Here is a 13,679-nt window from a genome sequence, read left to right as displayed (position 1 = left end):
GAATGTCATGATCTTAATTCATCCTTGTTTATATCTTTTCCAAAATGGGAGTAAAAGTTGCAAGTTTCCTGATGGCTTCCAGATATTATCTTGTGCACTTTTCATGAGAAGTATTGGGCGTACATGCTTTTCAACTGACCTCGTGGCGCAACGGTAGCGCGTCTGACTCCAGATCAGAAGGTAGCGTGTTCAAATCACGTCGGGGTCAAGTAACTCTATCATCTTTTCATAACTTAATCGATGCTTGGGTAAAGATTGAAACGGAAACTGCGTAATCCTACTGACAATAGAGTAGCTCAAAGTTGTTGTCATGTGTCAGCGCAGTGTTTGAAAAGTGTTTTATTTAAATGATATAGATTAATATCTTATCAACAATACTTTGATGAGAAATATCATTTGGGAATTGAGTTCAAAACATAAAAAAATCCATGCCGGGAACAGCCAATACTTTGTTCATGCCATTGTCTTCTTTGAATTTCTTAGAGAAGAGGGCTTATTACTAGATATTTAATTTTAAACTGGAAATCAATGAATCCGAATGTGATGATTTTAATTCAGCCCTGTTTATGTCTTTTCTAAACTGTGATTAAAAGTAGCAAATTTCCAGATGGGGTCCATATATTATCTCATGCACTTTTCATGTGAAGTATTGGAGCAAACATGCTTTTCAACTGACCTTGTGCACAATGGTAGCGCTTCTGACTCCATTAAAGAAGGCTGCGTGTTGATATCACATCAGGGTCGAGAAGCTCTTTCATCTTTTCATAACTTCATCGATGCTTGTGTTAAGATTGAAAACGGAAACTGAGTAATTCCACTGACAATAGAAAAATTCGACTTTGTTGCCACCTTTAGGCAAAGTGTTTAAAAATGTGTTTTATTTAAGTTATGTAGATTAACATCTTATCAACAATACTGTGATGAAAAATATCATTTGGGAATTGAGTTCAAAAAACATAAAAAAAATAATCCTTGCCGGGAACAGCTAACACTTTGTTGATGCCATTGTCATCTTTGAATTTGTAAGAAAAGAGAGTTTATTATTAGATTTTAAATTTTAAACTGGAAATCCCTGAATCAGAATGTCATGATCTTAATTCATCCTTGTTTATATCTTTTCCAAAATGGGAGTAAAAGTTGCAAGTTTCCTGATGGCTTCCAGATATTATCTTGTGCACTTTTCATGAGAAGTATTGGGCGTACATGCTTTTCAACTGACCTCGTGGTGCATTGGTAGCGCGTCTGACTCCAGATCAGAAGGTTGCGTGTTCAAATAATGTCGGGGACAAGTAACTCTATCATCTTTTCATAACTTAATCGATGCTTGGGTAAAGATTGAAACGGAAACTGCGTAATCCTACTGACAATAGAATAGCTCAACGTTGTTGTCATGTGTCAGCGCAGTGTTTGAAAAGTGTTTTATTTAAATGATATAGATTGATATCTTATCAACAATACTTTGATGAGAAATATCATTTGGGAATTGAGTTCAAAACATAAAAAAATCCATGCCGGGAACAGCCAATACTTTGTTCATGCCATTGTCTTCTTTGAATTTCTTAGAGAAGAGGGCTTATTACTAGATATTTAATTTTAAACTGGAAATCAATGAATCCGAATGTGATGATTTTAATTCAGCCCTGTTTATGTCTTTTCTAAACTGTGATTAAAAGTAGCAAATTTCCAGATGGGGTCCATATATTATCTCATGCACTTTTCATGTGAAGTATTGGAGCAAACATGCTTTTCAACTGACCTTGTGCACAATGGTAGCGCTTCTGACTCCATTAAAGAAGGCTGCGTGTTGATATCACATCAGGGTCGAGAAGCTCTTTCATCTTTTAATAACTTCATCGATGCTTGTGTTAAGATTGAAAACGGAAACTGAGTAATTCCACTGACAATAGAAAAATTCGACTTTGTTGCCACCTTTAGGCAAAGTGTTTAAAAATGTGTTTTATTTAAGTTATGTAGATTAACATCTTATCAACAATACTGTGATGAAAAATATCATTTGGGAATTGAGTTCAAAAAACATAAAAAAAATAATCCTTGCCGGGAACAGCTAACACTTTGTTCATGCCATTGTCATCTTTGAATTTGTAAGAAAAGAGAGTTTATTATTAGATTTTAAATTTTAAACTGGAAATCCCTGAATCAGAATGTCATGATCTTAATTCATCCTTGTTTATATCTTTTCCAAAATGGGAGTAAAAGTTGCAAGTTTCCTGATGGCTTCCAGATATTATCTTGTGCACTTTTCATGAGAAGTATTGGGCGTACTTGCTTTTCAACTGACCTCGTGGCGCAACGGTAGCGCGTCTGACTCCAGATCAGAAGGTTGCGTGTTCAAATCACGTCGGGGTCAAGTAACTCTATCATCTTTTCATAACTTAATCGATGCTTGGGTAAAGATTGAAACGGAAACTGCGTAATCCTACTGACAATAGAATAGCTCAACGTTGTTGTCATGTGTCAGCGCGGTGTTTGAAAAGTGTTTTATTTAAATGATATAGATTAATATCTTATCAACAATACTTTGATGAGAAATATCATTTGGGAATTGAGTTCAAAACATAAAAAAATCCATGCCGGGAACAGCCAATACTTTGTTCATGCCATTGTCTTCTTTGAATTTCTTAGAGAAGAGGGCTTATTACTAGATATTTAATTTTAAACTGGAAATCAATGAATCCGAATGTGATGATTTTAATTCAGCCCTGTTTATGTGTTTTCTAAACTGTGATTAAAAGTAGCAAATTTCCAGATGGGGTCCATATATTATCTCATGCACTTTTCATGTGAAGTATTGGAGCAAACATGCTTTTCAACTGACCTTGTGCACAATGGTAGCGCTTCTGACTCCATTAAAGAAGGCTGCGTGTTGATATCACATCAGGGTCGAGAAGCTCTTTCATCTTTTCATAACTTCATCGATGCTTGTGTTAAGATTGAAAACGGAAACTGAGTAATTCCACTGACAATAGAAAAATTCGACTTTGTTGCCACCTTTAGGCAAAGTGTTTAAAAATGTGTTTTATTTAAGTTATGTAGATTAACATCTTATCAACAATACTGTGATGAAAAATATCATTTGGGAATTGAGTTCAAAACATAAAAAAAATAATCCTTGCCGGGAACAGCTAACACTTTGTTCATGCCATTGTCATCTTTGAATTTGTAAGAAAAGAGAGTTTATTATTAGATTTTAAATTTTAAACTGGAAATCCCTGATTCAGAATGTCATGATTAGTGTTGAGCGATACCGTCCGATACTTGAAAGTATCGGTATCGGATAGTATCGGCCGATACCCGAAAAATATCGGATATCGCCGATACCGATATCCGATACCAATACAAGTCAATGGGACATCAAGTATCGGAAGGTATCCTCATGGATCCCAGGGTCTGAAGGAGAGGAAACTCTCCTTCAGGCCCTGGGATCCATATTAAAGTGTAAAATAAAGAATTAAAATAAAAAATATTGTTATATTCACCTCTCCGGCGGCCCCTGGACATCAGCGGGAGGATCCGGCGTCCGGCACGGCTTCTTTCTTCAAAATGCGCGCCTTCAGGACCTGTGGAATGACGTCCCGGCTTCTGATTGGTCGCGTGCCGCCCATGTGACCGCCACACGACCAATCAGAAGCCGCGACGTCATTCCTCAGGTCCTAGAAGGCGCTCATTCTAGGACTTTAGCTGAGGAATGACGTCGCGGCTTCTGATTGGTCGCGTGGCGGTCACATGGGCGGCACGCGACCAATCAGAAGCCGGGACGTCATTCCACAGGTCCTGAAGGCGCGCATTTTGAAGAAAGAAGCCGTGCCGGACGCCGGATCCTCCCGCTGATGTCCAGGGGCCGCCGGAGAGGTGAATATAACAATATTTTTTATTTTAATTCTTTATTTTACACTTCCGATACCGATACCCGATATCACAAAAATATCGGATCTCGGTATCGGAATTCCGATACCGCAAGTATCGGCCGATACCCGATACTTGCGGTATCGGAATGCTCAACACTAGTCATGATCTTAATTCATCCTTGTTTATATCTTTTCCAAAATGGGAGTAAAAGTTGCAAGTTTCCTGATGGCTTCCAGATATTATCTTGTGCACTTTTCATGAGAAGTATTGGGCGTACATGCTTTTCAACTGACCTCGTGGCGCAATGGTAGCACGTCTGACTCCAGATCAGAAGGTTGCGTGTTCAAATCACGTCGGGGTCAAGTAACTCTATCATCTTTTCATAACTTAATCGATGCTTGGGTAAAGATTGAAACGGAAACTGCGTAATCCTACTGACAATAGAATAGCTCAACGTTGTTGTCATGTGTCAGCGCAGTGTTTGAAAAGTGTTTTACTTAAATGATATATATTAATATCTTATCAACAATACTTTGATGAGAAATATCATTTGGGAATTGAGTTCAAAACATAAAAAAATCCATGCCGGGAACAGCCAATACTTTGTTCATGCCATTGTCTTCTTTGAATTTCTTAGAGAAGAGGGCTTGCTACTAGATATTTAATTTTAAACTGGAAATCAATGAATCCGAATGTGATGATTTTAATTCAGCCCTGTTTATGTCTTTTCTAAACTGTGATTAAAAGTAGCAAATTTCCAGATGGGGTCCATATATTATCTCATGCACTTTTCATGTGAAGTATTGGAGCAAACATGCTTTTCAACTGACCTTGTGCACAATGGTAGCGCTTCTGACTCCATTAAAGAAGGCTGCGTGTTGATATCACATCAGGGTCGAGAAGCTCTTTCATCTTTTCATAACTTCATCGATGCTTGTGTTAAGATTGAAAACAGAAACTGAGTAATTCCACTGACAATAGAAAAATTCGACTTTGTTGCCACCTGTAGGCAAAGTGTTTAAAAATGTGTTTTATTTAAGTTATGTAGATTAACATCTTATCAACAATACTGTGATGAAAAATATCATTTGGGAATTGAGTTCAAAAAACATAAAAAAAATAATCCTTGCCGGGAACAGCTAACACTTTGTTCATGCCATTGTCATCTTTGAATTTGTAAGAAAAGAGAGTTTATTATTAGATTTTAAATTTTAAACTGGAAATCCCTGAATCAGAATGTCATGATCTTAATTCATCCTTGTTTATATCTTTTCCAAAATGGGAGTAAAAGTTGCAAGTTTCCTGATGGCTTCCAGATATTATCTTGTGCACTTTTCATGAGAAGTATTGGGCGTACATGCTTTTCAACTGACCTCGTGGCGCAACGGTAGCGCGTCTGACTCCAGATCAGAAGATTGCATGTTCAAATCACGTCGGGGTCAAGTAACTCTATCATCTTTTCATAACTTAATCGATGCTTGGGTAAAGATTGAAACGGAAACTGCGTAATCCTACTGACAATAGAATAGCTCAACGTTGTTGTCATGTGTCAGCGCGGTGTTTGAAAAGTGTTTTATTTAAATGATATAGATTAATATCTTATCAACAATACTTTGATGAGAAATATCATTTGGGAATTGAGTTCAAAACATAAAAAAATCCATGCCGGGAACAGCCAATACTTTGTTCATGCCATTGTCTTCTTTGAATTTCTTAGAGAAGAGGGCTTATTACTAGATATTTAATTTTAAACTGGAAATCAATGAATCCGAATGTGATGATTTTAATTCAGCCCTGTTTATGTCTTTTCTAAACTGTGATTAAAAGTAGCAAATTTCCAGATGGGGTCCATATATTATCTCATGCACTTTTCATGTGAAGTATTGGAGCAAACATGCTTTTCAACTGACCTTGTGCACAATGGTAGCGCTTCTGACTCCATTAAAGAAGGCTGCGTGTTGATATCAGATCAGGGTCGAGAAGCTCTTTCATCTTTTCATAACTTCATCGATGCTTGTGTTAAGATTGAAAACGGAAACTGAGTAATTCCACTGACAATAGAAAAATTCGACTTTGTTGCCACCTTTAGGCAAAGTGTTTAAAAATGTGTTTTATTTAAGTTATGTAGATTAACATCTTATCAACAATACTGTGATGAAAAATATCATTTGGGAATTGAGTTCAAAACATAAAAAAAATAATCCTTGCCGGGAACAGCTAACACTTTGTTCATGCCATTGTCATCTTTGAATTTGTAAGAAAAGAGAGTTTATTATTAGATTTTAAATTTTAAACTGGAAATCCCTGATTCAGAATGTCATGATCTTAATTCATCCTTGTTTATATCTTTTCCAAAATGGGAGTAAAAGTTGCAAGTTTCCTGATGGCTTCCAGATATTATCTTGTGCACTTTTCATGAGAAGTATTGGGCGTACATGCTTTTCAACTGACCTCGTGGCGCAATGGTAGCACGTCTGACTCCAGATCAGAAGGTTGCGTGTTCAAATCACGTCGGGGTCAAGTAACTCTATCATCTTTTCATAACTTAATCGATGCTTGGGTAAAGATTGAAACGGAAACTGCGTAATCCTACTGACAATAGAATAGCTCAACGTTGTTGTCATGTGTCAGCGCAGTGTTTGAAAAGTGTTTTATTTAAATGATATAGATTAATATCTTATCAACAATACTTTGATGAGAAATATCATTTGGGAATTGAGTTCAAAACATAAAAAAATCCATGCCGGGAACAGCCAATACTTTGTTCATGCCATTGTCTTCTTTGAATTTCTTAGAGAAGAGGGCTTGCTACTAGATATTTAATTTTAAACTGGAAATCAATGAATCCGAATGTGATGATTTTAATTCAGCCCTGTTTATGTCTTTTCTAAACTGTGATTAAAAGTAGCAAATTTCCAGATGGGGTCCATATATTATCTCATGCACTTTTCATGTGAAGTATTGGAGCAAACATGCTTTTCAACTGACCTTGTGCACAATGGTAGCGCTTCTGACTCCATTAAAGAAGGCTGCGTGTTGATATCACATCAGGGTCGAGAAGCTCTTTCATCTTTTCATAACTTCATCGATGCTTGTGTTAAGATTGAAAACAGAAACTGAGTAATTCCACTGACAATAGAAAAATTCGACTTTGTTGCCACCTGTAGGCAAAGTGTTTAAAAATGTGTTTTATTTAAGTTATGTAGATTAACATCTTATCAACAATACTGTGATGAAAAATATCATTTGGGAATTGAGTTCAAAAAACATAAAAAAAATAATCCTTGCCGGGAACAGCTAACACTTTGTTCATGCCATTGTCATCTTTGAATTTGTAAGAAAAGAGAGTTTATTATTAGATTTTAAATTTTAAACTGGAAATCCCTGAATCAGAATGTCATGATCTTAATTCATCCTTGTTTATATCTTTTCCAAAATGGGAGTAAAAGTTGCAAGTTTCCTGATGGCTTCCAGATATTATCTTGTGCACTTTTCATGAGAAGTATTGGGCGTACATGCTTTTCAACTGACCTCGTGGCGCAACGGTTGCGCGTCTGACTCCAGATCAGAAGATTGCATGTTCAAATCACGTCGGGGTCAAGTAACTCTATCATCTTTTCATAACTTAATCGATGCTTGGGTAAAGATTGAAACGGAAACTGCGTAATCCTACTGACAATAGAATAGCTCAACGTTGTTGTCATGTGTCAGCGCGGTGTTTGAAAAGTGTTTTATTTAAATGATATAGATTAATATCTTATCAACAATACTTTGATGAGAAATATCATTTGGGAATTGAGTTCAAAACATAAAAAAATCCATGCCGGGAACAGCCAATACTTTGTTCATGCCATTGTCTTCTTTGAATTTCTTAGAGAAGAGGGCTTATTACTAGATATTTAATTTTAAACTGGAAATCAATGAATCCGAATGTGATGATTTTAATTCAGCCCTGTTTATGTCTTTTCTAAACTGTGATTAAAAGTAGCAAATTTCCAGATGGGGTCCATATATTATCTCATGCACTTTTCATGTGAAGTATTGGAGCAAACATGCTTTTCAACTGACCTTGTGCACAATGGTAGCGCTTCTGACTCCATTAAAGAAGGCTGCGTGTTGATATCACATCAGGGTCGAGAAGCTCTTTCATCTTTTCATAACTTCATCGATGCTTGTGTTAAGATTGAAAACGGAAACTGAGTAATTCCACTGACAATAGAAAAATTCGACTTTGTTGCCACCTTTAGGCAAAGTGTTTAAAAATGTGTTTTATTTAAGTTATGTAGATTAACATCTTATCAACAATACTGTGATGAAAAATATCATTTGGGAATTGAGTTCAAAACATAAAAAAAATAATCCTTGCCGGGAACAGCTAACACTTTGTTCATGCCATTGTCATCTTTGAATTTGTAAGAAAAGAGAGTTTATTATTAGATTTTAAATTTTAAACTGGAAATCCCTGATTCAGAATGTCATGATCTTAATTCATCCTTGTTTATATCTTTTCCAAAATGGGAGTAAAAGTTGCAAGTTTCCTGATGGCTTCCAGATATTATCTTGTGCACTTTTCATGAGAAGTATTGGGAGTACATGCTTTTCAACTGACCTCGTGGCGCAACGGTAGCGCGTCTGACTCCAGATCAGAAGGTTGCGTGTTCAAATCACGTCGGGGTCAAGTAACTCTATCATCTTTTCATAACTTAATCGATGCTTGGGTAAAGATTGAAACGGAAACTGCGTAATCCTACTGATAATAGAATAGCTCAACCTTGTTGTCATGTGTCAGCGCAGTGTTTGAAAACTGTTTTATATAAATGATATAGATTAATATCTTATCAACAATACTTTGATGAGAAATATCATTTAGGAATTGAGTTCAAAACATAAAAAAATCCATGCCCGGAACAGCCAATACTTTGTTCATGCCATTGTCTTCTTTGAATTTCTTAGAGAAGAGGGCTTATTACTAGATATTTAATTTTAAACTGGAAATCAATGAATCCGAATGTGATGATTTTAATTCAGCCCTGTTTATGTCTTTTCTAAACTGTGATTAAAAGAAGCAAATTTCCAGATGGGGTCCATATATTATCTCATGCACTTTTCATGTGAAGTATTGGAGCAAACATGCTTTTCAACTGACCTTGTGCACAATGGTAGCGCTTCTGACTCCATTAAAGAAGGCTGCGTGTTGATATCACATCAGGGTCGAGAAGCTCTTTCATCTTTTCATAACTTCATTGATGCTTGTGTTAAGATTGAAAACGGAAACTGAGTAATTCCACTGACAATAGATAAATTCGACTTTGTTGCCACCTGTAGGCAAAGTGTTTAAAAATGTGTTTTATTTAAGTTATGTAGATTAATATCTTATCAACAATACTGTGATGAAAAATATCATTTGGGAATTGAGTTCAAAACATAAAAAAAATAATCCTTGCCGGGAACAGCTAACACTTTGTTCATGCCATTGTCTTCTTTGAATTTGTAAGAAAAGAGAGTTTATTATTAGATTTTAAATTTTAAACTGGAAATCCTTGAATCAGAATGTCATGATCTTAATTCATCCTTGTTTATATCTTTTCCAAAATGGGAGTAAAAGTTGAAAGTTTCCTGATGGCTTCCAGATATTCTCTTGTGCACTTTTCATGAGAAGTATTGGGTGTATATGCTTTTCAACTGACCTCGTGGCGCAACGGTAGCGCGTCTGACCCAAGATCAGAAGGTTGCGTGTCCAAATCACGTCGGGGTCAAGTAACTCTATCATCTTTTCATAACTTAATCGATGCTTGGGTAAAGATTGAAACGGAAACTGCGTAATCCTACTGACAATAGAATAGCTCAACGTTGTTGTCATGTGTCAGCGCGGTGTTTGAAAAGTGTTTTATTTAAATGATATAGATTAATATCTTATCAACAATACTTTGATGAGAAATATCATTTGGGAATTGAGTTCAAAACATAAAAAAATCCATGCCGGGAACAGCCAATACTTTGTTCATGCCATTGTCTTCTTTGAATTTCTTAGAGAAGAGGGCTTGCTACTAGATATTTAATTTTAAACTGGAAATCAATTAATCCGAATGTGATGATTTTAATTCAGCCCTGTTTATGTCTTTTCTAAACTGTGATTAAAAGTAGCAAATTTCCAGATGGGGTCCATATATTATCTCATGCACTTTTCATGTGAAGTATTGGAGCAAACATGCTTTTCAACTGACCTTGTGCACAATGGTAGCGCTTCTGACTCCATTAAAGAAGGCTGCGTGTTGATATCACATCAGGGTCGAGAAGCTCTTTCATCTTTTCATAACTTCATTGATGCTTGTGTTAAGATTGAAAACGGAAACTGAGTAATTCCACTGACAATAGATAAATTCGACTTTGTTGCCACCTGTAGGCAAAGTGTTTAAAAATGTGTTTTATTTAAGTTATGTAGATTAATATCTTATCAACAATACTGTGATGAAAAATATCATTTGGGAATTGAGTTCAAAACATAAAAAAAATAATCCTTGCCGGGAACAGCTAACACTTTGTTCATGCCATTGTCTTCTTTGAATTTGTAAGAAAAGAGAGTTTATTATTAGATTTTAAATTTTAAACTGGAAATCCCTGAATCAGAATGTCATGATCTTAATTCATCCTTGTTTATATCTTTTCCAAAATGGGAGTAAAAGTTGAAAGTTTCCTGATGGCTTCCAGATATTCTCTTGTGCACTTTTCATGAGAAGTATTGGGTGTATATGCTTTTCAACTGACCTCGTGGCGCAACGGTAGCGCGTCTGACCCCAGATCAGAAGGTTGCGTGTCCAAATCACGTCGGGGTCAAGTAACTCTATCATCTTTTCATAACTTAATTGATGCTTGGGTAAAGATTGAAACGGAAACTGCGTAATCCTACTGACAATAGAATGGCTCAACGTTGTTGTCATGTGTCAGCGCAGTGTTTGAAAAGTGTTTTATTTAAATGATATAGATTAATTTCTAATCAACAATACTTTGATGAGAAATATCATTTGGGAATTGAGTTCAAAACATAAAAAAATCCATGCCGGGAACAGCCAATACTTTGTTCATGCCATTGTCTTCTTTGAATTTCTTAGAGAAGAGGGCATAATACTAGATATTTAATTTTAAAATGGAAATCAATGAATCCGAATGTGATGATTTTAATTCAGCCCTGTTTATGTCTTTTCTAAACTGTGATTAAAAGTAGCAAATTTCCAGATGGGGTCCATATATTATCTCATGCACTTTTCATGTGAATTATTGGAGCAAACATGCTTTTCAACTGACCTTGTGCACAATGGTAGCGCTTCTGACTCCATTAAAGAAGGCTGCGTGTTGATATCACATCAGGGTCGAGAAGCTCTTTCATCTTTTCATAACTTCATCGATGCTTGTGTTAAGATGGAAAACGGAAACTGAGTAATTCCACTGACAATAGAAAAATTCGACTTTGTTGCCACCTGTAGGCAAAGTGTTTAAAAATGTGTTTTATTTAAGTTATGTAGATTAACATCTTATCAACAATACTGTGATGAAAAATATCATTTGGGAATTGAGTTCAAAACATAAAAAAAATAATCCTTGCCGGGAACAGCTAACACTTTGTTCATGCCATTGTCTTCTTTGAATTTGTAAGAAAAGAGAGTTTATTATTAGATTTTAAATTTTAAACTGGAAATCCCTGAATCAGAATGTCATGATCTTAATTCATCCTTGTTTATATCTTTTCCAAAATGGGAGTAAAAGTTGAAAGTTTCCTTATGGCTTCCACATATTCTCTTGTGCACTTTTCATGAGAAGTATTGGGTGTACATGCTTTTCAACTGACCTCGTGGCGCAACGGTAGCGCGTCTGACCCAAGATCTGAAGGTTGCGTGTCCAAATCACGTCGGGGTCAAGTAACTCTATAGTCTTTTCATAACTTAATTGATGCTTGGGTAAAGATTGAAACGGAAACTGCGTAATCCTACTGACAATAGAATAGCTCAACGTTGTTGTCATGTGTCAGCGCAGTGTTTGAAAAGTGTTTTATTTAAATGATATAGATTAATTTCTTATCAACAATCCTTTGATGAGAAATATCATTTGGGAATTGAGTTCAAAACATAAAAAAATCCATGCCGGGAACAGCCAATACTTTGTTCATGCCATTGTCTTCTTTGAATTTCTTAGAGAAGAGGGTTTAATACTAGATATTTAATTTTAAACTGGAAATCAATGAATCCGAATGTGATGATATTAATTAAGCCCTGTTTATGTCTTTTCTAAACTGTGATTAAAAGTAGCAAATTTCCAGATGGGGTCCTTATATTATCTCATGCACTTTTCATGTGAAGTATTGGAGCAAACATGCTTTTCAACTGACCTTGTGCACAATGGTAGCGCTTCTGACTCCATTAAAGAAGGCTGCATTTTGATATCACATCAGGGTCGAGAAGCTCTTCATCTTTTCATAACTTCATCGATGCTTGTGTTAAGATTGAAAACGGAAACTGAGTAATTCCACTGACAATAGAAAAATTCGACTTTGTTGCCACCTGTAGGCAAAGTGTTTAAAAATGTGTTTTATTTAAGTTATGTAGATTAACATCTTATCAACAATACTGTGATGAAAAATATCATTTGGGAATTGAGTTCAAAACATAAAAAAAATAATCCTTGCCGGGAACAGCTAACACTTTGTTCATGCCATTGTCATCTTTGAATTTGTAAGAAAAGAGAGTTTATTATTAGATTTTAAATTTTAAACTGGAAATCCCTGATTCAGAATGTCATGATCTTAATTCATCCTTGTTTATATCTTTTCCAAAATGGGAGTAAAAGTTGCAAGTTTCCTGATGGCTTCCAGATATTATCTTGTGCACTTTTCATGAGAAGTATTAGGCGTAAATGCTTTTCAACTGACCTCGTGGCGCAACGGTAGCGCATCTGACTCCAGATCAGAAGGTTGCGTGTTCAAATCACGTCGGGGTCAAGTAACTCTATCATCTTTTCATAACTTAATCGATGCTTGGGTAAAGATTGAAACGGAAACTGCGTAATCCTACTGACAATAGAATAGCTCAACGTTGTTGTCATGTGTCAGCGCAGTGTTTTATTTAAATGATATAGATTAATATCTTATCAACAATACTTTGATGAGAAATATCATTTGGGAATTGAGTTCAAAACATAAAAAAATCCATGCCGGGAACAGCCAATACTTTGTTCATGCCATTGTCTTCTTTGAATTTCTTAGAGAAGAGGGCTTATTACTAGATATTTAATTTTAAACTGGAAATCAATGAATCCGAATGTGATGATTTTAATTCAGCCCTGTTTATGTCTTTTCTAAACTGTGATTAAAAGTAGCAAATTTCCAGATGGGGTCCATATATTATCTCATGCACTTTTCATGTGAAGTATTGGAGCAAACATGCTTTTCAACTGACCTTGTGCACAATGGTAGCGCTTCTGACTCCATTAAAGAAGGCTGCGTGTTGATATCACATCAGGGTCGAGAAGCTCTTTCATCTTTTCATAACTTCATCGATGCTTGTGTTAAGATTGAAAACGGAAACTGAGTAATTCCACTGACAATAGAAAAATTCGACTTTGTTGCCACCTTTAGGCAAAGTGTTTAAAAATGTGTTTTATTTAAGTTATGTAGATTAACATCTTATCAACAATACTGTGATGAAAAATATCATTTGGGAATTGAGTTCAAAACATAAAAAAAATAATCCTTGCCGGGAACAGCTAACACTTTGTTCATGCCATTGTCATCTTTGAATTTGTAAGAAAAGAGAGTTTATTAT

At 35.7% G+C, this 13,679-nt stretch overlaps 11 non-coding genes across 11 annotated transcripts; all 11 read left to right on the top strand.

The window, feature by feature from the left end:
• Window positions 1-136: 136 nt before the first annotated feature.
• Window positions 137-208, top strand: TRNAW-CCA (transfer RNA tryptophan (anticodon CCA)). Its single transcript has one exon. It is a non-coding gene; the product is annotated as a tRNA-Trp (tRNA).
• Window positions 209-2,296: 2,088 nt separating this feature from the next.
• TRNAW-CCA (transfer RNA tryptophan (anticodon CCA)) lies at window positions 2,297-2,368 on the top strand. Its single transcript has one exon. It is a non-coding gene; the product is annotated as a tRNA-Trp (tRNA).
• A 1,789-nt stretch (window positions 2,369-4,157) lies between these two features.
• TRNAW-CCA (transfer RNA tryptophan (anticodon CCA)) lies at window positions 4,158-4,229 on the top strand. Its single transcript has one exon. It is a non-coding gene; the product is annotated as a tRNA-Trp (tRNA).
• A 1,008-nt stretch (window positions 4,230-5,237) lies between these two features.
• TRNAW-CCA (transfer RNA tryptophan (anticodon CCA)) lies at window positions 5,238-5,309 on the top strand. Its single transcript has one exon. It is a non-coding gene; the product is annotated as a tRNA-Trp (tRNA).
• Window positions 5,310-6,315: 1,006 nt separating this feature from the next.
• TRNAW-CCA (transfer RNA tryptophan (anticodon CCA)) lies at window positions 6,316-6,387 on the top strand. The gene has a single exon. It is a non-coding gene; the product is annotated as a tRNA-Trp (tRNA).
• A 1,008-nt stretch (window positions 6,388-7,395) lies between these two features.
• TRNAW-CCA (transfer RNA tryptophan (anticodon CCA)) lies at window positions 7,396-7,467 on the top strand. The gene has a single exon. It is a non-coding gene; the product is annotated as a tRNA-Trp (tRNA).
• Window positions 7,468-8,473: 1,006 nt separating this feature from the next.
• On the top strand, window positions 8,474-8,545 carry TRNAW-CCA (transfer RNA tryptophan (anticodon CCA)). The gene has a single exon. It is a non-coding gene; the product is annotated as a tRNA-Trp (tRNA).
• A 1,006-nt stretch (window positions 8,546-9,551) lies between these two features.
• TRNAL-CAA (transfer RNA leucine (anticodon CAA)) lies at window positions 9,552-9,623 on the top strand. Its single transcript has one exon. It is a non-coding gene; the product is annotated as a tRNA-Leu (tRNA).
• A 1,006-nt stretch (window positions 9,624-10,629) lies between these two features.
• Window positions 10,630-10,701, top strand: TRNAW-CCA (transfer RNA tryptophan (anticodon CCA)). Its single transcript has one exon. It is a non-coding gene; the product is annotated as a tRNA-Trp (tRNA).
• Window positions 10,702-11,707: 1,006 nt separating this feature from the next.
• Window positions 11,708-11,779, top strand: TRNAL-CAA (transfer RNA leucine (anticodon CAA)). The gene has a single exon. It is a non-coding gene; the product is annotated as a tRNA-Leu (tRNA).
• Window positions 11,780-12,784: 1,005 nt separating this feature from the next.
• TRNAW-CCA (transfer RNA tryptophan (anticodon CCA)) lies at window positions 12,785-12,856 on the top strand. Its single transcript has one exon. It is a non-coding gene; the product is annotated as a tRNA-Trp (tRNA).
• The last annotated feature ends 823 nt before the right edge of the window (window positions 12,857-13,679 follow it).

This window comes from Ranitomeya imitator, chromosome 4, assembly GCF_032444005.1.
Source record: "Ranitomeya imitator isolate aRanImi1 chromosome 4, aRanImi1.pri, whole genome shotgun sequence".
NCBI classification, from domain to species: Eukaryota; Metazoa; Chordata; class Amphibia; order Anura; family Dendrobatidae; genus Ranitomeya; species Ranitomeya imitator.
The sequence above is the reverse complement of the archived record's forward strand: the minus strand, read 5'-3'. Positions and strand labels throughout refer to the sequence as shown.